Genomic DNA, 25,930 nt, shown 5'->3' with positions numbered 1-25,930 from the left:
AAGTGAAGTGAAAATATGAGAAACAAATTACTATTCATTTAACAGGACTTCATTACTTAGCAAAATAAATTATTGTAGCAATTTAGTGTCTAACCACGGCCTAGTTAGGTTCATTAAATCCGTCTCGCAATTTACAAGCAAACTGTGCAATTAGTTTTTTATTTTGTCTATATTTAATTCTCTATGCAGGTGCCGCAAATCTTTTTTGAAATTTTGAATTATGTAACTAAACAAGGCCATATACATAGGTACATTTTGTTCATAACATATGTATACGTATAGTTCAATACTTCGTTATAATGGACATATATAGTGAAATGGATGAGTTGTTTGCCATGTAATCTCCGTCAAAAATAGTATTCGATTCAGCTTTTCTATATACATCATTTTTGCTTTGTATATTGACACAGTATATATCTAGGTGCATATTGAAAGTGATGTGTCTAGAAAAGCCAAAATCAATAGTATGTCGAGACCGAGGGAGTAAAGTTGATATGCACACATATGGATACAAACAATTTATTATTTGAGGTGATGGGTGATGTGCATGAGGTGGTATAGTAGTTATCAATAATCAAGACCATACATTATGCCAAAGTCAAATTGTGGGGTTTTAATTTAGAAAATATGTTTGCACATTTGGTGTCATTGTAAGTATAAGATATTTTCAAACATTATGGCACAAACTATATATGGTTGAGTGCATTTACTTTTAGTTTGATTTACTTAATTATTAGAAATTTTTAATGGATATATGAATTTATTTTTCCACGAAATTTATCCAAAAAAGGATGAAAATTTGTAAAAGAAAAAGAAAAAGGGCACCATGGCCCATCGGTCAGCGCCTCCGCTGGTGGCATTATCCATCACCACGCCATGGCCCTATCCTCAGTTTGGCCCACTGGTCAGTGGCTCCAGCCATCGCCTCTCCTTCACCTCCAGCCAGCGCCTCTCCTTCCGCCGCAGACGAAAGTCCGAGCGCCGCCCTTGCCAAAATCCAGCGCCTCTCCTCCTTCCTCCGCAGCCCTCCCCATTCGATTTGAACCCCTCCTCCTCCTTCCCCGTTTTCCATTGAAGGCACCGGCGAGCGGCTGCATGCAGTGATTCCCCCTCCCCTTGTCCCGTTTTCCATTGAAGGCAGCGCGAGCGGCAGCAGATCCATTGATTTCCCGTGGTGGAGCTCATCCTGGAGGCGGCCGTCGGCGTGCAGGACGCCTGCAACTTCTGCCGGCAAGCATGTCGCAAGGGAGCTCATCCTGGTGGGGTAGCAGCTCTGTTCCAGTTCGATTGATAGGCAAGTTTGGGAAGCGAACTGGCTACCCTCTGGTGATTTGCCCCTTTTGTGGTGACGAGGTAATCGAGCTGCTTTCTGGCCCTGGAGCAAAGAACCCGAACAAGGTGTATTTGAAGTGCTGCCAGAACGAACAGAATGTAAGATTTTATTGTTAGTTGGAGTTCTCAAATGGCTTTTTTCTTTGAATCGTACTGATTGTAGCGCTGTTCATCTTTGCAGGTAACTGGGACTTGTGGCTTCTACTTGTTTGCTGACAAATATCGAAGGATGCTGACAAATATCAACATAGGATAGTTTTTAGCTGGTAGCATTGTAGCTCTTGTCGTCATTGTTGTACTGGGTGTGTTGGTTATGTTGAAGTGAACATGCATGTGAAATTGTGACTTGTGCAAGGAAATTTAGTTCACAATTTCCAGCAATATGTCATGTAAGGAACATGGCGCCATTAGGTCATAGTTCGTGATTTTGGTGATTGAGCGACAATATGATCATGTGACTAACAAGTGCGTCAAGTGAATGATATTAGGTCTTAAAGATGAAGTACAAAGCCTTAGCAAAACAAGAAATGAAGAAAGAACTCAAAGAAATATCGAATTGAATGAGTTCTATAGAAAATAGGCGACCGGTTGAGTTGAACCGACGGCATAAAAAATGAATGCGTATGTGCAATGGACAGTGCAATTGAAGGCCAAGTGAAGAAGGCACAGTGCGTCCGGTTAAACTGACACTGGGAATTAGAGGCGTCGGTGCAACTCTCAGAAGATCAAGCAAAAAATCCTAAGGGACCGGTTAAACCGACGGTGCAAGGAATGGCGTCGGCACATTGGCACTGGTATTGTCCAGAGAGTATGTCAAGGGCATGGGGACAATGTCTTCAGCACCGGTTGAACCGATGGTGCGTCGGTTCAAGGCATCGGTGCAATGATGTCAGCACAATGAAGATGTTGCAATTCAACAGCTAGGAGGCAGGCTCAGTGTGACCGATTAAATTGATGCATTTGACCGTTTAAACCGACGCATGTGACTTGTGCCATGGAATTTCCAGCAATATGTTGTCTGCTTAAATGTGACTTGTCTATGAATGCATGAATGGTTGACATAATCCAGCAAGTTGGTTTCAGTTTTGTCTCAGAAGGACAATAGTTCAGGAGCAAGAAATAAGTCATAAGGCAACTGTTGACGCAAATCTGGTCAACACACAAGTGCTAGAACGCATGGATCGCAACGATCTGTCACTAGCGAAATCCCACGCAGACCGGTCAGACCGCCTGGCTCGACCGGTCAGACCAGTCGGAGCAGAGATCACGCGAAAACCTAAAACCCCAAGCTCGGGAGGGACCCCGTCGGAGCTAGGAGATCTAGGGTTGTCTTGGAGTCGGCAGGCCACCCAATACGCCTTCAAACGCAGTCAAGACGCAGGAAGAATAGCAAAGGGGTTGGAAAAGCTAGGGTTTGGGAAAAAGGGTAAAGAGACTTGTATTGATTCGATTATGGTTCCAAAAACCCTCAATCGGCTGTAGCCTTTATATTTATAGGCCGGGGAGGACGTACCCCTTCCAAATCGGGTTACAAAAGGACTCTAAATTGCAACTCTAACTCGACTCGGATCACAAAGGCCCAGACCGGTCGGCCCGACCGGTCTGGCCGGTCGGCCTCGGTATTTGCCAATTTTGGCTGCCAACATATGTCCTCCTGCCTTTTTGGTGGGCTTTGCATGCCAAAAAGCAAGTACCAGAACATGCCCTAAGAATACAGGATTACAAAACAAGCATTGGCCCTAAAAATAATGCTAAGGACGATATCCAAATATCGGCCATCTTCGTCTTCAAGCGTCTTGCCAAACACTGGGATAGTACTTCTTCAAGTATCTTCCATTCAATACCCTTGGTAGACATTCTCCTTGCAGCGTCTCTGCCATATAAGAATTCCCGAAGATAACCTTAACAATCTTATACGGTCCCTCCCAACTTGGCGACCATTTGTCAAACTTGTTGCTCTTTGCCCCAAGAGGTAAAATTGTCTTCCAAACCAGCTCACTAACCTGAAAAGATTTGGCTCTTACCTTCTTGTTGTAAGCTCTAGCCACTTGAAGCTTATCATTTTCAATTTCCTTCAAAGCTTGCAACCGCTTGTCGCTCACTTCATCAATGTTATCCATCATCAAATCATGATAATCAATAGCAGAAAGGTCATTTTGTTTAGCCAATCTATAAGCGTCCAGATTTACCTCAACGGGTAAAACGGCCTCTTGACCATAAACAAGCTCAAAAGGAGTAACTTTAGTAGCAGCAAGTCTAGATATACGATGAGCCCATAAAGCTTCAGATAAAACCTCATGCCACCTCCTAGGATTCTCTTCTATCTTTTTCTTGATGAGCTTTATCAAATCTTGTTACTAGACTCAGCTTGACAATTGGCCTGAGCATAGTATGAAGATGAATTGAGTATTTTAATCTTGTAAGAGTCGGCAAATCCACGTACCTCCTTTGATATAAACGATGAACCTTGATCCGTTGTCAAAGTATGAGGAATGCCGAATCTATGAATAATATGCTCTGTAATAAACTCAATTAACTCTCTATGCGTCATATTCTTCAAAGGAACCACTTCGGTCCATTTAGTGAAATAATATGTCGCAACTAACACGAAGCAATGTCTCTTTGAAAAAGGAGGATTAATTTGACCAATAAAATCTAAACCCCATCCTCTGAATGGCCAAGGCTTAATGATAGGATGTAATAATGCAGCAGATACCAACTGAATATCACCAAACCATTGACATTCTTCACACCCTTTATAATATATAAAGCAATCCGCTATCATACTTGGCCAATAAAAACCGGCTCTCCTAAGCAACCACTTCATTTTAGGAGCCGATTGATGTGTACTTCTCCCATAGCGACACGAGCCTGATCAGCACCCAAGCATTTGAGAAGTATACTTAAATGCCAAACGTCGAATGTTTCTCTCTGCACCACAACCATGATCCTTCAAATATGTTATGATAGGCATCCTCCAATCTTACACTTCGGCCTCAACCTTTTGATCAGATTTATTGGCCGAACTACTGTTTTCACCACCCTCAACGGTCAGACCGATTTGGGCGGTCAGACCGGTCGCAGAGACCAGACCGGTTCGTCTAGAACCAGCGACTTGGCTTTAATTCGCATTGGCTTTCTAATGTTGAAATGTTTCTTTGCAACATTATAGCCAGATGCTTGCTGAGCCAGAGTGTTAGCCTTTTCATTCTCTTCCCTTGGAATATGTCGAATCACAAATTCATCAAAGCAAGAGATAATATCAAGGCATTTATCAAGATATGCATTTAAAGATCCATTATAACATTGGGATACCTTGAATACTTGTTGCACCACTAGAAGTGAATCACCAAAAGCTTCAACATGCTTCACGCCCATGGTTTGCAAAACTCTAAGCCAAATAGAAGTGTTTCATATTCAACTTGATTGTTCGTGCAATATTCTTCTAATTGATTTGAGAATTCAAAAACAGCACCACTTGGAGAGATAAGAACATTACCAATACCTACTCCTCTCCCATCATCACAAACCGATCCATCAAAATATAACTTTCATGGTGTGCAAGTAATATAGCCGACTTTTAAATCTTGCTCATCATTAATCCGATGTTCAACAATGAAATCCGCTACGATTTGGCCTCTCACAGATTTCAAAGACTCATTGGCCAAATCATATTCCACAAGTGCATAAGCCCATTTACCGATTCTTCCGCTCAAAATCAGCTTTTGTAACATATGCTTAATAACATCGGCTTAACAAGTGACTATGCAAGTACTAGATAACAAATAATACCTCAATTTGGTACAAGCATAGTACAACGATAAGCACAACTTTTCAATAAATATATACCTTGTTTCCTCATTAATAAGTCGTCGGCTTATATATGTAATAATGTACTCCTTCCCTTCAGTCTCTTGAGTCAAAACAGCAAAAATAACTCTATCCTCTGCAGCCACATAAAGCCTGAAAGGAACCCCTCTCCTAGGCTCCTTAAGTACTGGCGGCGAAGACAAATAATTCTTGATCTTCTCAAATGACTCTTGCTGTTCTGCCCCCCAAGTAAATTCGACTTCGCTCTTTAACCGAAGAATAAGAGTAAAAGAATCAATTTTTCAAGACAAGTTAAATATAAATCTTCTCAAGTAATTTACCTTGCCTAGAAATTTCTATAAATCTTTCTTGCAAGTAGGAGCCTCCACACGCTTCATGGCTTCAACTCGCTTTGGATCAATCTCTATGCCTTTCTCATGAATGATGAAACTCAAGAATTTCCCAGCCGATACACCAAAAGCACATTTAAGTGGATTCATCTTCAAACCATACTGACGCATCCTCTCAAGAGCCAACTTTAATCAGCCAAGTGACTTTCCAATCCAGCCGATTTAATCACAATATCATCAATATAAACTTTCAATATAACACCAAGTAAATCATGGAAGATTAAATTCATAACTGTCTGATAAGTAGCACCAGCATTTTTCAAACCAAAAGTCATGACAACCCACTCAAACAAACCAACAAAACCCGGACATCTAAAGGCTATTTTAGACATAACCTCTTCGGCCACGAATATTTGATTGTAACCAGCATTACCATCAAGAAAATTGATAACACGATGTCCAGAAGCTTCATTGATCAACATATAGGCAATAGGCATAGGATATTCATCTTTAGGAGTAACTTTATTAAGATTTCTAAAGTCAATACACACTCTAATCTAGCCCGAATCTTTTTTTCTCAACGGGCACAATATTAGAGATCCACTCCGCATAATGACAAGACCGAATAAATCCAGCATCTAATAAGCGATTAAATTCTTCTTTGATTCGGTCATACATAACAGGATTAAATCGCCTAGTAGGTTGTTTGTAAGGTCTAAAATCAGCTTTAATCGGCAGCTGATGCTCAACCAAATCACGACTTAAACCCAGCATTTCAGAATAATTCCATGCAAAGCAATCAACATATTCTTTTAATAATTTAATCAAATCGGCTTTATATTCAACCGATAAATTTGCATTTACAAAAGTTGGCCTTGGAATAGTACCATTTCCAATATCTACTTTTTCTAAAGGATCAGCCGACGTAAACCCCTGGCCTAACTTAACTATGTCTTCCAGATCTTCAATGGCCTCGCACATATCGTTCATGCGCCCGATAGTGCTCAATCCTTTCCTACAACCAGTATGCATCAGACCGGTCCGACTAGTTGAACTGACCGGTCTGGCCGGTCAGCTCTGTGTGCCGATTCTATGACCGGTCGGACCAGTCTGGACATCCGGTCTGACTGGTCGCCCCTGAGTCACCTGCTGAACTCATTTACTCACAGCAAATGATGTAGCCATTTCTCCATCAGCTTTAGAGTAGCAGGCATGAACCCATCTTTGGTACAACAGATCAGTTCATAATTGGACAGATCCAAGCCCGATAGACACTTGATATCATCATGCACATCAAGCGTGGTTGAATCAACGTTTGCAATGAAGGATGAAGTATAACCATGGAACACCTCAACATCATCGCCGATCCACTGAATGAGAATTTGGTGCAAAGTAGAAGGTACGCATTGATTGGCATGGATCCAGTCACGCCCAAGTATCAAGCTAAAGTTACCTTGCACCTCGGAGACGAAGAAGGCTGTCGCAAGTGGCTTGCTCCCCACAGTCAGCTCCATGGAAGCAACCCCTTTGGCACCAATGGGATCACCTCCACCAACACCGCTGACTGTCATGTTCATCTTGATCAGCTCCTCGTCCGTCTCCCCAAGCTTGTTATACAATGAATAGGGCATCAAATTTACAATAGCCCCACCATCAACAAGCATGCGAGAAATCGGCTTTCCATTGATGTGACCCCTCATATAAAGGGCCTTCAAGTGATTATCCGATTCCTTTGGCTTCTGAAATACGGCCTCACGTGGCCCGAAATCTAGATGAGCTGCATCCTCCTCCATAACTACATAGTTATCTTCAAAAAAATGCACAACATTGATTTTCATGTTGCTGCATTCCGGAGAAGCCTCATAATCCACCAGTTTCTCATCACCTGACACTGGAACCTCATCACGTGAAGCCAAAGCAGATACTTCGGCAGTCTGCTCAACTGCAGGCTCAACCGATCTGACCGGTTGCTCAGAGCAGTCAGACCGATCGACGTCACCGGTTAGACTGGTCGGCTTGAGCGGTTTGACCGGTCTGGCTGGCTGATCGGCGGGCACCACCTAGGTTGATGGTACTTACTCGCCGAGCTGCTGCTGCTAGCTTCATGATCATTAGCCAATGCAAGTTTCTGGGTATCAGATTTGACCGGTTTGCCAAACCCCATCGGTCTTTTGCTAGCTTCTTTAACAACCACATTCATATCTCCAACTTTTACAACATTATCAGCAGTGGCCTTCCCAGAATCAACCTGCATAGGTTGGACTTCATCCTCCTTTTGATTGATGCAATACTCTTGCCTTGGAGAACAAAACTGAACTGGTCTCTGATGAGACCGGTCTGACCGGTCCAGCATTCTACTGCTGACCTGATTGGCGCGAGCCCAATCGGTCGTGCACCGGCATCCTGGACCCTTCCCCATGATAATGTGGTGGATATGGCATTGGGAAGCACTGCATCCACACCCCCTCATGCTCCCACACTGGATTTGTAGAATTTGACGCCGGTGGCACCCATGGCATAGTCGCATACACCTTCTGTGGCGGAAACACAGGGCTAACATCACTCCTGCGCTTGCTGGGACCTCCTCTTAGAGCAGGAGAACCACCTTGATGTGGGGGTGACCAAGATCTCTTTTTTGATGGCTGATCTTGTTGAACGGGCTTTGTGTACTTGTTTAGAAGTTGACCAAAAGTTGGTTTCTGATTGGCAAACCTCCCCTGAACCTTTGGTTCATTTTGCTTCCAAGTACCCACTTCCGGGCGCTTAGGCTTGAAGGTCTTGGGTCGGCCCTGGGGCAGACTGGTCTGACCGATCGGTGAAACCGGCCTGACCAGTCGGTCTTGGACAGCTGGCCGACTCGCAGAAGAAGAAGCACCTTCTTGCCCCCCCGGGCACTCGAGCTTTGACAGTAATTTTTTATCAACTCCTTGCCATCAGGAGTCTTTTCCAGCACCACTTCCCTACCTAAAATCTTGTCATCGACATTCTTTGGTCTTTCTTCACCGATAACCACATTCTTTCCTTTTGCACCTTCGGCTTGTTTAGGCCGAAGCAACACCTTGGCATTATTCAGATCAATGGTATGCGTGTTGGTGTGAACAGGGAAGGGTGTCTTGTCAACTTTCATCTTAGGAAAAATCAACCGTCCTTCATTCATGGCCGATTGTACTTGGCGACGAAAGACATTACAGTCATTAGTCGCATGTGAATGAGAATTATGAAATTTATAATATGCACACCGCTTTAATTCTTCAAGCGGCGGTATAACATGAGATATCTTAATATGTCCCAAACACAATAATTCATCAAAAATACAATCACATTTGGAGACATCAAATGTAAATTTCATCTCTTCTTTCTGACTCTATTGAGTTGGCTAAGTGATGCACGAGAACAAGGTTTGGCCGCGGATGGCCAAACAAATTCAGCAGTGTAAACCTCTTTCTCCTCATCGCTCGATGAATCAGAATCATATTCAACAACATGTGTATTTGACCGATGAGGCTTATTTGCATCTTTAGAATTTTTAATCTTATACTCTTGGTTCATAGCCCGAAGTTGCAAAGCATTAAGATTATAATATCCAAACCCTTCGAGCTTTTCTTTCAAATATGAACGCAAACCACCAAGAGCAACATGTACCAAACCCTTATCAGAAATTGACAAATTAAAACATTGGTTTTTTATTTCTTTAAATCTTTTAAAGTAATCAGAAATAGACTCATCCCTTCCTTGTCTAATCGATGTTAAATCTGTCAATTTCACTTCGTTATCCCCACTATAAATGTGATCATGAAACTTTTGTTCTAATTCGTTCCAAGAGCGGACCGAATTCGGGTGTAATGAAGAAACCAAGAAAACACAGTTCTAGTTAAAGATAAAGAAAATAAACGAACTCACAAAGAATTACTGGAACTCGCTTCACCTAGCTGAGCTGTTGACTAATGTGCTCCCAAGTTGACCGATTATCGTCCCCACTAAATTTGACAAAGTCGGAAATGCGCCACCCCGTAGGATAAGAAACCAAATCAAAAGCATCGAGGTACGGTCGCTGGTACAAACAATTTTTACTAGGATTTATACCTAGTTGACTAAGCTTAGTACTAAGTAGTTTGTTCAAATCCGCTTTCATCCAAGCGAGATCGGCTTCATAATTGCCACTAGTTGATGTTTGGGCATTAGTGGCTAGACGATTTACTGCTGGATCAGTAGTGCTCATCGTCTGTGTAGCATAATGGGGATTGCTTTTAATTAAATCATCCCAAACATCTTGTGGCATAGCGGGTGGAAAAGGTGGTTCGCCGTACGATTTAGTAGTGTACGGTGGTACAAAACCCTCCAATTCATCTGTTCAGCAAGGGGCAGCCGACCTCGGAATTGGCGCAAATGACGGAGTGGACGCCAAGGCCAGCACCATGGCACTGGTCTGACCGGTCTGTTGGACCGGTGATGAGGACATCCCTCCCAATGATACACCCATGCCTACTACGCAGCAAGGACCAATGACAAGAGCTCGTGCACGAGAGCTAAATTATCAGGTAAACTCGTTCCTCGCTGTCCATAAACCATCATCCATGAATGGGGTACTACTAAATTCTTGTGATGCTTTTCTTATTCTTAGGAACTTGGGACATGAACCAGATTGGAGGGAGAGCAAACACGACAAGAAAGCGAGTGTGGATGATCAGATCGGACCATACTAGTTCGGACCTCCAGGAAGGGGCAACTTCGGAAGGCCATAACTCTTAGCTCCGAATATTGTTTGAAGCCCATGAGTACTTGTTGGAAAGATCCTGAAGTCTACTTTCAGATGGATCCAACCTCATGACGAAATTCCAAAGGAGTTAAGTAGAATCGCCAAAATGACATTTAGTCTTCCAGTCTTGGGCTGAGGCCCTTGTATCTAGTTCAGCCCACTAGGGGCCCATTCTAAGTTAGGGTTTACACCCCCCATGCCTCTTGGCTGCTCTCCCACCTATATAAACCACCACCAGCCACCATTTGAGACTTGAGTTTTGTTTGGTTGTAAGTTTAGCTAGGCCACCATTGGTAGGCCAAATGTCAGAAGAAGCCCACGGTAAAGGAGTCCACTTAGCCAGGCTTATATCATAATTTTGGCCAAATACAATGATAATTGAGCACTCAAGGGTCAAGCTGAGATGGGGTCACGGGCCTAATCCATGTTGAAGCCCAGTCTATTCGCGAGGCTGGTTCGGACTGCAGGAAGAGGCCGCACAAAAATGGACGCCCAGGCCACATATGGACTCCGTTTTGGACGTTTTAGATATGCATGGAAAGCTAAGGAGATAAGCTTTCCAATACAACTGGAATCACGTCCAGATTCACTCGGAGTTGACGGGAACTGCCGAAACAATAGGACGACCATAATCTGCCACAATTATATGGCATGTTTCGGCTGATATTTGGAAGCTTCATGAAGATCTGGCCCGGTGGAGGGAAGAGTCCAGATCATGTTATCTAATCTTTGAGTCTTTATTGAGTTGTAATCTATCTCTAGCCTTCGTTTAGGAAAGAGTTTAGAGGTTGCCTTGCACGGCAAGAAGTCTCCGGACTATAAATATGTACCTTATGACATTTGTAAAGAGAGAACGTCATCACGTTTTGCAACAACAACTCTCGGCGCACCGCCACACCTAATTCTAGGGTTTCATCCAAGTAAGCGCCATGCTGCCCTGATCGTTTCTTGCGATCAAGGCAGCGTTGTTCTTGCTTTTACCTTGGTATTACTCATACTAAAGCATTTTTGATGGCGAGTAATGCTAGTTATCTTGATGTTCGTAGCATGATTTTTAGTAGATCTATCATGCTCTTGTTGTTTACCATCTACGAATATCATGTTCTCTCTATGCATTCATGTTTGATCTTAAGCTAATTCTCGTTGCAGAGAGTTAGTTGCGTAGAGTTAACGCATTGCTTCTTTTCTATCTAGTAGATCCAATCTGTTACGGTTTGTTCTTATTTTATAAGGATTAGCTCAATATCTGCTAGGTTAGGCCCTGCAAACAGATTGGATGTTCCAGTGATGTAATAGATGCTTTATTTTAGCCTTAATAGGGATTGTTCCGGGAATCGGCTCTTGCTAGTTCTTAGGCCTCTGTTTTTTGTTATGGTTTAGTTATCTGTTATGTTCGCTAGGCCTAGTTACGTGTAGGACGTTCCGATCTAGCAGTGAAGCTTTTACTATCGTGGATCAGATCAGCTAGATTTAATTGAAGCAAGTTTCTCATAATTATTCGCTTTATTCATCAATATCCGGATACACACAGATCCAATCTGACACCAGGACTCGATCAGCTCTTTAAAGCTGATGCAAGAGTCGTCCCGGGGAGCCGACCACGGCTCGGACTTACGTTTCCACGTGTTTGTGTATGCAGGCAAATCGTCGCAAGCACGTTCGCACCTTCCTGATCGGTTATAGGTCAGGTGGCACGCCTTACATTCACCGGAATCTTCGGCGTGTGCCGGATTGCGGGCCGTTGACGAGGGAGCAGTGCCTGCCAGTGCCCCGGCGACCTCCCGGCTCTTCGTGTTGCCTGTCACTACTCGCCGGTGGGTTTTGACCGACAACAGCTGTTCCTGTCCTTTTGGTTCCTAAGAAAGATGGTTCTTGGCGCTTGTGTGTAGATTGCCGAGCGATTAATAACATAACAATCAGATATCGTCATCCTATCCCTAGGCTAGATGATATGCTTGATGAATTGAGTGGCTCAATTGTGTTCTCGAAAATTGATTTGCGTAGTGGTTACCACCAGATTCGCATGAAGTTAGGAGATGAATGGAAAACAGCGTTTAAAACTAAATTCGGTCAATATGAGTGGTTAGTCATGCTTTTTGGTCTCACTAATGCACCCAGCACTTTCATGAGATTAATGAATGAAGTTTTACGCACTTTCATTGGCAGATTTGTTGTGGTATATTTTGATGACTTCTGATCTATAGCAAATCACTAGAAGACCATCTTGATCATTTGCGTGCTGTTTTGTGTTAGAGTATATTAGGCAACTCCAGATATGGTAGTTTAGGATTGATGTAATCCCATGATAGCCTTCCTTATCTCTAGGTGAGGTGCCTTGCCCTCCAAGCCTTGTACTCCTATATATACCGCCCAAGAGGCTCATTGCAATACTATCGACCACATTATACGTATCCTACCTTCCTACATGGCATCAGATGCCTAGGTTACGAGATCCTAACCCTAGCCGCGCCGCCGCTTCCGCTGCACCCACGCACCACCGGGGAGATCGATATTGATCTCCGCCGGGGGCAGCGCCCTCCTAGGATGCGCTGCGGATCCCTCTGATCCGCGCCGCCGTCGTCGTCCACAAGCAGCAGGAGGGCTGACCTCTACCGTCACCATGGCCGCATCGCTCGTCGGCATCGCCATGGCCCCGCCTTGGGCCGCCGCCGCCTCTGCGTCGTCGTCCCCGGCACCGCTCATGGCTTCCCGGCCCTTCCGCGCCTCAGGCCAGCCCTCCCTCCCAGCGCCGCCGCCGCCGCCGCACGACAGCGCGCGTGCGCGGCTGCTAAGGGGGAGGAGCCCCTCCCAGTGCCGCCGCACGGCCTGCGCACCACGCGCGTGCGCGGCTGGAGGGGAGGAGCCAAGACCGCGCCGTCGGGCGGACGGGCCGCAGCATCACCGGTCGACGTCGCTGTCGGGCCGCCGCGTCGTGGGCTCCGCCCCACTACCCTTCCCTCGCCGGCTACCTCCCCTGCGCCATCGGCCGCCGCCCTTCCTCCCCCAGCGCCGCCTCTGCTTCTCGAGAAGACGCGGCTGCGGGGGTGGATCTTGGCCTGACGATCGGAGGAGAGCCACTCAGGTTTTCCAATCTCCTCTGTTTTCTCTGTCCCGTGTTGACCACGCGGGGAAGAGACAAGGAGGAGAGAGAAATTCACTACGGCACCCGAGATTGTACCCGGAGGTCACCCTGCTGCTGCTGTGTGTTTTTCTTAGGTTTTTTCCCGATTCGTTATCGGGTTTTTGTCGCCCTGCCGTTCATCATCGACCCTCCTGAATGTCGAGGTTGTTGTTGCGCCTTCCAGGCTGCAGCAACGACGTTCGTGATCAAGCCACCCTACCGGTGTCGTCGCCTTTTCAGGCGGTGGCGCCACTCGCCGCCGATCTTCGTCAAGCAGGCGCTCAATCTGCCTCCGCGCCTCCAGCCTTTCTCGCGCGGACATCACCGCCGATGTTCCTGAAGGAAGACGTCGTCGCCACCCCTGATCTGAGCGCGACACTTGCGGCAACCTGCGCCATCGCCACCCCTGTCCTAAGCGTGACCTAAGTCACAAACCGCACCGTCTACCATCGTCATCCGCCACACCGTCCTGCTGCTATCTTTGGCAAGAAGCTGCTGAGTTTGTGTACTCGAGCACCTCGACGACGCTTCGACCCGCGCCCCCTCCACGGCTTCGACCACATCCACCTCGACTTCGGCTACTACGGCACTAAAGGGCTATCATCTGCGTGAGTCTCTAGTCAAAGCTTTCGCACTGGCGTTCCGACTGCAGGGAGGATACGTCTCCATGGTTCTCCAGTCTGACCGTTCGTGTTGCTACCGCTACGACTGCGGGGGGGGGGGGGTGTTAGAATATATTAGGCAACTCTAGATATGGTAGTTTAGGATTGATGTAATCCCGTGATAGCCTTCCTTATCTCTAGGTGAGGTGCCTTGCCCTCCAAGCCTTGTACTCCTATATATACCGCCCAAGAGGCTCATTGCAATACTATCGACCACATTATACGCATCCTACCTTCCTACATTTTGGATGCTCTCCATGATGCACGTTTGTTTGGTAACCTTGAGAAGTGCACCTTTTGCACAGATCGAGTCTCTTTTCTTGGCTATGTTGTGACACCGCAGGGAATTCAAGTCGATCAAGCCAAGGTTGAAGCCATTCACAGCTGGCCGGTTCCCACAATGGTCACCCAAATGCAAAGCTTTCTAGGACTTGCTGGATTTTATCATCGCTTTGTGAAGGACTTTAGCACCATTGATGCCCCGTTGCATGAACTCACTAAGAAGGGTACAACCTTCACTTGGGTTGCAGCTCAACAGGATGCTTTCAGCGTGCTCAAAGATAAGTTAACTCATGCACCCTTGCTCCAACTTCCATATTTCAATAAAACATTTGAACTTGAATGTGATGCTAGTGGAATTGGGTTGGGTGGCGTGTTGCTGCAAGATAGTAATCCTGTAGCATATTTCAGTGAGAAATTGAGTAGACCTAGCTTGAACTATTCTATTTACGATAAGGAATTGCTTGCTTTAGTTTGAACTTTGGAAACTTGGCAGCACTATTTGTGGCCCAAAGAGTTTGTTATACATTCTGATCATGAGTCCTTAAAACACATTTGAAGTCAAGCAAAACTAAATCAGTAGGCATGCTAAATGGGTTGAATTCATTGAATCTTTCCCTTATGTCATCAAACACAAGAAAGGGAAGGAGAATGTCATTGCTGATGCTTTGTCTAGGCGTTACACTATGCTGCCCCAACTTGATTGCAAAAATTTTGGCTTGGAAATGATTAAAGCACAATATTCTCATGATGATGATTTTAAGGATGTGTTGCTGAACTGTAAGGAGGGGAAAACTTGGAACAAATTTTTCCTAACTGATGGGTTTGTTTTTAGAGCTAACAAGCTATGCATTCCAGCTAGCTCCGTGCGTTTGTTATTACTGCAGGAAGCACATAGAGGAGGGCTGATGGGACACTTTGGTGTGAAGAAGACAGAAGATATCCTTGCTGATCATTTCTTTTGGCCAAGAAGCGGAGGGACATGGAGAGATTTGTTGCTCGCTGCACAACATGCCAAAAAGCGAAGTCACGCCTTAATCCTCATGGTTTGTACATGCCTCTACCTATTCCTAATGCACCATGGGAGGATATTTCAATGGACTTTGTTTTAGGACTGCCTAGAACAAAGAAGGGGAGGGATAGTGTTTTTGTGGTTGTGGATAGATTTTCTAAGATGTCACATTTCATACCATGTCATAAGACCGATGATGCTACAAATGTTGCTGATTTGTTCTTTCGTGAAATTGTTCGTTTGCATGGTGTGCCAAACACAATTGTTTCAGATCGTGATGCAAAATTTCTTAGTCATTTTTGGAGAACTTTGTGGGCTAAATTAGGTACTAAGCTGCTATTTTCCACTACATGTCATCCCCAAACTGATGGACAAACTGAGGTTGTGAATAGAACTTTATCTACCATGCTTAGGGCTATTTTGAAAAAGAACATAAAAATGTGGGAAGAATGTTTGCTTCATGTTGAGTTTGCTTACAACCGTTCACAACTTTCTACTACTAAAAAGAGCCCTTTTGAGATTGTTTATGGTTTTGTGCCTCGAGCCCCTATTGATTTGCTGCCTCTACCAACTTCTTAGAGATTGAATTTTGATGCTAAACAACGTGCTGAGTTGATGTTGAAAATGCATGAGACCACAAAGGAGAACATAGAAACCATGAATGCTAAATATAAACTTGCTGGTAGCAGAGAAAAGAAACATGTCACTTTTGAACCAGGTGATTTGGTTTGGCTGCACTTGAGAAAGGATCGGTTTCCTGATTTGAGGAAGTCAAAGTTGCTTCCGAGAGCTAATGGCCCTTTTAAAGTTGTAGCTAAGATCAATGATAATGCATACAAACTTGAGTTGCCTGCAGATTTTGGGGTTAGCCCCACATTTAACATTGCAGATTTGAAACCATATTTGGGCGTGGAAGATGAACTTGAGTCGAGGATGACTCAAATGCAAGAAGGGGAGGATGATGAGGACATCCCTCCCAATGATACACCCATGCCTACTACGCAGCAAGGACCAATGACAAGAGCTCGTGCACGAGAGCTAAATTATCAGGTAAACTCGCTCCTCGCTGTCCATAAACCATCATAAATGAATGGGGTACTACTAAATTCTTGTGATGCTTTTCTTATTCTTAGGAACTTGGGACATGAACCAGATTGGAGGGAGAGCAAACACGACAAGAAAGCGAGTGTGGATGATCCGATCGGACCATACCAGTTCGGACCTCCAGGAAGGGGCACCTTCGGAAGGCCATAACTCTTAGCTCCGAATATTGTTTGAAGCCCATGAGTACTTGTTGGAAAGCTCCTGAAGTCTACTTTCAGATGGATCCAACCTCATGATGAAATTCCAAAGGAGTTAAGCAGAATTGCCAAAATGACGTTCAGTCTTCCAGTCTTGGGCTGAGGCCCTTGTATCTAGTTCAGCCCACTAGGGGCCCATTCTAAGTTAGGGTTTACACCCCCCCCCCCCCGCCTCTTGGCTGCTCCTCAACCTATATAAACCACCAGCAGCCACCATTTGAGACTTGGGTTTTGTTTAGTTGTAAGTTTAGCTGCTGCTACTTCCTTGTAAACGCGTGTGTCCATTAGACCACCTGATTTGCACGATTCAGAACCCCAACTTCGTTTGTATCAGATTTATCCTTTGGGCAAGGTCTGTGTGCTGTTTGCTTGTCCACTTGTTCTTTCTTGTTCTTCGATTTGCTTGCAGGTTCAATGTTGTTCTTGGCACAGCAAGAACAACACAAATTGGAGGCGGTGTAACTGTCGCTAAGGCGCAGCGCAGCCCTTGTGGTGTTGTAGTCGGGCAGCACAACGTCGATCCTCCTCAAATCGAGTTATCCCCCACTCTCATCGAAAGATCGGGAGCAAACCCCAGCGGGTTCCATCAACCAGTCCGACCGCTCCTGCCGCCGAGGCACTAGTCTGACCGGTCGGTGCAACCGGTCTGACCGGTTCGGCCCTGTGTGGCCGAACTGTGCCTGGTGATGGTTCTGCCCAGCGAAATAATTTGGTGGCATACCATATTCTATCTCAGTTGTAGAAGCAGGTGCTACCGAAGGATTAGGGTTAAGATCTTTAGTAGAGTATGCATGGCTCACACCCTTACCCTTATCAAACTTATCAATCCTCTCGGTAAGATCAAAAACTACATCTTGCATGTATTGATGAGAAGCATCAATCTTCTTCCCAAGCTCAGACATTAGCAAACTTTAAAGATCTTGGGGAGAAGTGCTTACATTAATAACAGGAGAAGTAGGCAAAATAGTAGATGCAAACCCCGGCATGACAAATTTCTCCTTCTCGACCACACCTTGCCGAGTCTTCCCATAGCACGGTAGCAGCTTTGCCTTTGCCTCCTCGTTCTGCCATTTGAGTTCGGCTTCGAACTCCTAGTAGCGCTCCTCAGGTAGGTCTTCATAATCAACACTGATGGTGTTAGATGCATCTACCTTGGAAGGATCTACCTTTTCACCAGTCATTGGGACCGATGTAGACTTCTTCTTCCCTAGTGAAGTCAGCAAAAAGTATGTTGACGCAAATCTGATCAACAAACAAGTGCTAGAACGCACGGACCGCAATGATCAGTCACTAGCGAAATCCCACGCAGACCGATCAGACCGCCTGGCTCGACCGGTCGGAGCAGAGTTCACGCGAAAACCTAAAATCTCAAGCTCGAGAGGGACCTCGTCAGAGCTAGGAGATCTATGGTTGTCTTGTAGTCCGCAGGCCACCCAAGACGCCTTCAAACACTGTCGAGACGCAGAAAGAACAATAAAGGGGTTGGAAAAGTTAGGGTTTGGAAAAAAAAGGGTAAAGAGACTTGTATTGATTCGATTGTGATTCCAAAAACCCTCAATCGGCCATAGCGTTTATATTTATAGGCCGGGGAGGACGTACCCCTTCCAAATCGGGTTACAAAAGGACTCTAAATTGCAACTCTAACTCAACCCGGATTACACAGGCCCAGACCGGTCTAACCAGTCGGCCCGACCGGTCAGACCGGTCGGCCTTGGTATTTGCCAATTTTGGCTGCTGTTGACGCTCATTAACGATTATTTTTAGGCGTCAATTTGATCAGAAAATCATGAGAGTTTGCATTTCTTACATGTAACTTTATTCAATTAAACTTCTAAACCACACTTTACCTCTAGAAAAATGCAAGTTGTGTTTTTGAGCTAAAATGCAGGTTGCAAGCACACTTTGGCCCAACATAAAATCACAGAAAATATTAGAGCACCGATTCAAACTCAAACGGATCAAGTGAAGCCCAAAGACCATGCTAAACCGGCTTAGGACAGCATGCTGTATGAAGCTGGGGGCGGTGGATGGCTATGGGCCGTCGGCCGACGAGCTCGGTCAGCCGACCGGGCCCACAGGCCCCACCGCCTCAACTTTGCCATGTGTTGCCTCCCTACTGGTCCTCTACGTCGGTTTGCTATGGAAGAGCCGCAGAAATGCCGTGGCTCCCTCCTATAAATACAAGGGGTAGGGGTAAGGAATGAAAGACACACACACACCACACCTCTCACTCACCTCAAGAGCTCTCTCATACTTAGTCTATAGGCTTAGTGGAGTTTAGGAGAAGTCTAGGAGTCATCGAGTCTCCGGAGTTGCTCGGGAGTTCTGGTATGGGTTCATCTCTAGTCCTCCCTTGTAATTCTCGGTCGTTTGTAATTGAATTAGACTATGATTACCGATATCTGCTTGAAGTATGTTCTGAGTTATCGGATATATATACTTCGTGATTTGGTTGCGTTATCATTCGATGCTTGCATTGCATGATCGCCCTGTGCTTGCAATGGTTAACATATTGGCCTTAGAACTCTGGCAACTATTCCAGTATTCGTATGTTTGCTCTAGTATGATGTCTATCAATCCGGAGGGTGGGGGCTCCGCGTGGGATGCTAGAGTATCGCTTACTAATGTAGACGTGGTGTCTAGATTAGATAAGTGTTGTTGGATGTCACCCTTTTCCCATGGATTGAGAGGTAGCCGGTAGGTGGTGACAGCCCTGTCCGAGCCCTAGTAATCCTCCACATTCGGATTGGGGGGTAGGAGGTACATAAAGCCGCATAGGTGAACGGGTTTCTCCCGTCAGCTATAGGAGCGGTCTCCCTGTTGTATTAGTCTAATCTTTGACAATCTAACCATAAGATAGCATAGATATAGCTGGCCTAGCACATCTGACTCGAGCTCTAACTTTTGCCTTTCTCTCTGCCTATAGCATTTTTTATTTATTTATCTCTGTGGGTAGTTTGTGTGTGTGTCACACTAACTTCTACCATGTTATCTATCTAACCCCTATTTATGCAATTGAATATCCAATCTAGATCAGTTCGTTAACTAGCCTATGTACTTCCATTCGCTGCCTTCCCTGTGGAAATATAACTGACACCCTGGTATACTCTTGGGTAAAATGTTGTAGCAGTATTTCGTGCGCTTGTGGATTTATTCGTCGTTCATGGAATACCTGCCACCCCCTTGGCGTCTGCAGGCGTCATCGCTATCTGCTCAGTGGTGACGTTGGTGGGCGCCAACAAGAAATTTTTGGTGCCGTTGCGGGGAAAGGCATAGATTGAAGTTACATAGGCAAAAGTTATGAACAAAATCAAAATTAGTATTCGCTTGCTAAACAGGCTAACTTGGCTTTGTTTTCTGTCTTTCGTTGATATGAAAACAGGGTAGTGTATGACTGGTTTCGACTTGCCGCAAAATTTCTAGCCTAATCCATAGTCACTCTTGAGAATAGTTCGTCCTCATGTCGTGTCTCCTCAGATCTCACTCTCGGCAGCCGAACCAGTCATCCGAGCACCGTAAGCTTCTCAAGCTATGGCCCAGAAGACACACCGTGATTACTCCGCCCCTTCTGCTAACCAGGTTCCCACCGAACCTGAGGTTAACACTAGGGGAGAGAATTTTGAGATCAAGACGGGTCTTATCACGATGGTGCAGGCCAGCCCTTTCTGTGGCAAGGCCAATAAGGATGCAAGTGCTCATCTCCAACAGTTCTTGGAGCTCTGCAATACTTTTGTTATTAAGGGAGTATCTTAGGATGCGATCTAGCTTTGTCTGTTTCCGTTCTCTCTTCTGGGGAGAGCAAAGCAGTGGTTTTATGCTAACAAGACCGCTGTGGACACCTGGGACAAATGTGCCAAGGCGTTCCTTGCAAATTAATTCCCGACGGGCAAGACCAATGCTCTTCGTGGGAGAATTTTGAGTATCCAGCAGGCATCTAATGAGTCAATTCCTGAAGATTGGGAGAGACTTTAGGAGTACATCCTTGCGTGTCCACACCATAGAATGGACAGTTGGCTCATTCTTCATAACTTCTACAACGGGTTGACTCAATCTTCCCGTGATCTTGTGGATGCCGCTGCGGGTGGAGCTTTCTTCTCGCTGACCATTGAACGAGCTACGACATTAAACGAGAAGATGGTGTACAACCAAGGTTGGAGCGATGATCATCTCCAACCACGTCAGCGAGGCATGCACTTCATCAAGGAGACTGACATGCTCGCTATGAAAATTGATCTCCTCATCAAGAAATTTGAGGATTATTCCCAAGACAAGGCTCAGATGTAGACACTTCAAGCCTTGGAAGCTCGCATGACATGTGAGGTCTGCGGGAATGTTGGACATTCAGGTGATAATTGCCCAGAAACCCTAGAAGAAGCCATGTATCTTAATGACAACAACAATGGGTTTCGCCTACAAGGAGGTCAGGGGTGGAATCAACCATGCCCACATTATCAAGGAGGTAATGAGAATTCAAATTCTTTCAATCCTAATCCGCCTACCTTGAGGGATCTTGTCTACGGCCAAGCAAAGATCAATGAGTCCCTTCAGAAGAAGTTGGCCGCTAGCGACAAATCCATGGATACTATCCATGCCAAGATGGATGGCCTCTCCACTGCCATCAAGAACTAGCTGAATTTCAACAAAATGCTTGAAAATCAATTGGCTTCGCTGGCCGCTACTATCCCTGCTGCTGAATTAGGAAAGATCTCGGGGCAACCCGAATCTACCCTAGAGAGCGTTAACGCCATGACCGCTTAGTGGGAGAAGCCATCTAGCAGATCACCCTTCACCAGCTATGCAGAGAAACTCACGCGACCGAGAAGGAGTGCGTGGGGTGAACTAGCAGCCACTATATGAGAGGATCCTGGAACACCAGTGATCAGTTTCTCAATCTTCGATAGCAACTTCGATCACGCTCTCTGCGACCTTGGAGCAAGTGTCAATATCATGCCCAAGGTAAAATTCGAGAAGCTTAGCTATCCGGCACTTTCCCCTACCACTATGTGTGTGCAGCTGGCAGACTCTACCATGAGGTATCCCGAGGGAGTCGTAGAGAACCTCTTGGTAAAAGCTAGGAACACTTTCATACTCGCGGACTTCGTGGTCCTCTATATGGAGGGAGATCTCAGAATTCCGCTCATATTTGGGCGACCATTTCTAAGAGACACAAATGCCAGAATTGATGTCGAATCAGGAAAGATCAGCCTCTGCATCATGGGGAAAACCATGAGATTCAAGTTTCAGAACAAGAGGGAAATGTTTCTGATACACGAAGATAGCGAAAAGCAAGGGTTATGGGCTAAGCCCGGTTGGAAAAATTTGGATATCCATCACTCTCCTTCCGAGCCAGCCTGGGAAGATTGGGAGATTCACGATCCCCCAACTGAGCCAGTAGAAGATGACCAAAAGACCCCTGATTTCATCACCAACACCGTGTGGGAAAATCTAGAGATCATCTACCCTACACCCGAGGATCCTACTCCTGCGCCACCTACGCCACTAAAGAAGACCAAAAAGGTGTGGCACAAGAAGAAGAAGATGTCATCGCCCGCTACTACTTTTCCAGGTATGGAAGAAATGACCTCAACCTGATCAGGTATGGAGAAAGGTCCTGCTTTTCGGATCCTAAACCAAGAGCTAGCTTGGGGGAGGTTCCCTCCCCTAAGTCAACTGTATCTCTTTATTTGCTTTTCAAAAAAATTGATAAAAACTTTCAAAACAAAATAAATATTTACTACTTTATTTCCCATTTATCAGGCGTGATAAGAATGTGTTTAACTTCTCGTGAGAGTTTAAAGGATGAGTTTTGCTTTATTCTGTCTTGCCTGATATGTCTAGTTTTTGGCTAAAGAGTTCTCTTAAGTTTAAGTCCGTTGGCTATGTCAAACTCTTTGCCATGAACCTAAAAGTCCTGTGGGTTGTGCATGCTTGATCTAAGTCTAAGTTGTTGTGAGTTAGATATAGTAAATGAAGCCGTGCAACCTTCTTCTAGTGAAGCTTGAAATCTGGAGTTTTTGTTTTCGAAAAGTTCAAAAAGGTAAGTTCCTCAGTGATAAGCAAAGTTCTACCAGAGCCATATGTCATACACAATGAGAAACTTTATACATATGTTGCTTGTCATTCTGTTGAGTTTTGTCAAATTTTGTGACCCTAGTGAAAACCTCTTCATGCTTTCTCGATCATGAGCACGTACACATACATCCATTTTGCGACATTCCTACAATGGGAACTAGCACCACTACCATCCACCAATAAATACTCCATGTTTTGACAAGCTCTCTCTTGAAACATACCTGAGATAAAATATAGTATTAGATTATGGTTGCCCCGAAAAGAGAAAAGATGGCATGCTAAAGAAACATGGCCCAAAAGAGAGAGAGAGAGAGAGAGAGAGAGAGAGAGAGAGAGAGAGAGAGAGAGAGAGAAGAGAGAAAAAGGGGGTAACCATGTCTCAAAAAAAAATCAAGGGATGATAAAAGAGAGAGAAAACCAATACCTTGAGGAGTAAGCCATCCCATCTACCCATCTATCCATACACTTGCACCCCTTTGATCGAGATTGCATGACTTGTTTCTCTATGGATCCGCTCTTTGACTTTATAATATATGGAATGCAAGTATGCCCTGTTCTTATCCTACCTTGAGCTCCACGAAAGCTTTATCCATAGTAGGGAAGACCGAAGGCAATTACTGCCCTGGTGAGGATAATAAAAGTTGAGTGCTTCGAGAGAATCATTTTGGAGAACTTAGCCACATTTTTGAAAATCTTCAAAAATATCTCCAGATGGATTGCAGATCTACGAACAAGTAAGTATTGCTCTATGAGCCATTCTAACTCTCAACAGCCCAAGACAAGGAGATAGCTAAAAAGCCCAATGGATGAGTAAGGTACTAGGGCAAAGGTATGAGAGCCAACTCATTTAAGCTTACAGATGAATATCTTTGCTATAAGCTATGACATGACAGGTAGGTAAGAGTCAAAGTGATTTTCTGATCAACAACCTGATTTGTCCTGCTTTGCTCGGGACGAGCAAAGGACAGCTTGGGGGATCTTGTTGACGCTCACTAATGATTATTTCTAGGCGTCAACTTGATTAGAAAATCATGTGAGTTTGCATTTCTTACACGTAACTTTATCCAAATAAACTCCTAAACCACACTTTACCTCTAAAAAATGCAAATTGTATTTTTGAGCTAAAATGCTGGTTGCAAGGACACTTTGGCCCGACATAAAATCACAAAAAATATCAGAGCACCGATTCAAGCTCATACGGACCAAGTGAAGCCCAAAGACCACGCCAAACCAGCTTAGGACAGGCCATGCCCCAAAGTTTGGAAAGAGGAGGCCCAGGACATCCTGCTGAACGAAGCTGGGGGCGGTGGACAGCTGTGGGCCATCGGCCGACCAGCCCGGTCGGCCAACCGGGCCCACGGGCCCCACCGCCTCAACCTTGCCACATGTCACCTCCCCACTGGTCCTCTACGTCGGTTTGCTGTGGAAGAGCAGCAGAAACGCCGTGGCTCCCTCCTATAAATACAAGGGGAGAGGGTAAGGAATGAAACACACACACACACCACACCTCTCACAAACCTCAAGAGCTCTCTCTTGCTTAGTCTATAGGCTTAGTGGAGTTTAGAAGAAGTCTAGGAGTCATCGAGTCCCCGGAGTTGCTCGGGAGTTCTAGTATGGGTTCATCTCTAGTCCTCTCTTGTAATTCTTTGTCATTTGTAATCGAATTAGACTATGATTACCGATATTTGCTTGAAGTATGTTCTGAGTTATCGGATATATACTTCGTGATCTGGTTGCGTTATCATTCGATGCTTGCATTGCATGATTGACCTCTGCTTGCGATGGTTAACATATTGGCCTTAGAACTCTGGCAACTGTTCCAATATTTGTATGTTTGCTCTAGTGTGATGTCTGTCTATCCGGAGGGTGTGGGCTCTGCACGGGATGCAAGAGTATCGCTTACTAATGTAGATGTGGTGTCTAGACTAGCTAAGTGTTGCTGGATGTCATCCTTTTCCATGAATTGAGAGGTAGCCAGCAGGTGGTGACAGCCCTGCCCGAGCCCTAGTAATCCTCCACGTTCGGATTGGGGGGTAGGAGGTACATAAAGCCGCATATGTGAACGGGTTTCTCCCATCAGCTATAGGAGCGGTCTCCCTGTTGTACTAGTTTAATCTTTGACAATCTAACCATAAGATAGCATAGATATAGCTAGCTTAGCACATCTGACTCGAGCTCTAACTTTTGCCTTTCTCCCTGCCTATAGCATCTTTTATTTATTTATCTCTGAGGGTAGTTTGTGTGTGTCACACTACCTCCTACCATGTTATCTATCTTACTCCTATTTATGCAATTGAATATCCAATCTAGATCAGTTAATTAACTAGCTTATGTACTTCCATTCGCCGCCTTCCCTGCGGAAATATAAATGACACCCTGGTATACTCCCGGGTAAAATGTTGCATCGGTATTCCGTGCGCTTGTGGATTTGTTCGTGGTTCATGAAATACATGCCATGGGAGTCATCACTGTCTGCTCAGTGGTGACGTTGGTAGGTGCCAACAGATGCCAACAGCAACATGATCTCAAATATTGTGGGGTTATAGAGAGCTTCCACGTCATGATCCTTTATGTGACAACGAAAGGATGAGGAGGGAGAATCAATTTGGATATGATCCAAGGATGACTCTCCTTCCCATAGCCATTTGTTGCTCATTACGGCTGTCAACTCCTGAATGGTGTGTCGGATGTGCTCCTCCTCGGGGGGTCCACAGGAGTGACTGAGACTGGTGGTCGCTTCCAATAGAAGTATTCCAGGTGTTTCCAAAATCCTCAAAAAGATCATCCTCGAATCTTCAAAGAAACTCCAGGGGTAGAGGGTCCTCTTCCTCTGGTGTCTCGGGTTTAAGTTCAGGAGAGGGTTCAAGAGTCGAATCTACATATTGGCTTTCTAAAGGTTCAGATTCGACTGGTGGTACTTCCTCTTGACGCACCTCGGGTTCTGCTGGGATTGGCTCGTGAATGCAAATGAAAGAAGTTCTGTCCAAAATCCTATTAAGGACTTCTCTACCTTTGATTGGAGATAGATGAGCAAAGGAATCTCCAGAAGTGAGATCGAGGTGGTGTGCAGACTCCTTGTCAAGACCCGCATAAAAATGCTGGAGCAATAAATGCTCGGGTAATGACAAGTTAGTGCCTGACTGAGCCATTAAGGAAAATCGGGCCCATGCTCCACCGATAGATTCCTTGTCGTTCTTGCGGAAGGTCAAAACCTCCGCTCGCAGAGCACATATAC

General features: G+C 45.1%; 1 long non-coding RNA gene across 1 annotated transcript; it reads left to right on the top strand.

Annotated features, from left to right (window-relative positions):
* The first annotated feature begins 904 nt into the window (after positions 1-904).
* On the top strand, positions 905-1,794 carry LOC120707077. Its single transcript, XR_005688787.1, has 2 exons — positions 905-1,431; positions 1,514-1,794. It is a non-coding gene; the product is annotated as an uncharacterized LOC120707077 (long non-coding RNA).
* The last annotated feature ends 24,136 nt before the right edge of the window (positions 1,795-25,930 follow it).

This window comes from Panicum virgatum, chromosome 5K (genome assembly GCF_016808335.1).
Source record: "Panicum virgatum strain AP13 chromosome 5K, P.virgatum_v5, whole genome shotgun sequence".
In the NCBI taxonomy this organism is placed as follows: Eukaryota; Viridiplantae; Streptophyta; class Magnoliopsida; order Poales; family Poaceae; genus Panicum; species Panicum virgatum.
The sequence above is the reverse complement of the archived record's forward strand: the minus strand, read 5'-3'. Positions and strand labels throughout refer to the sequence as shown.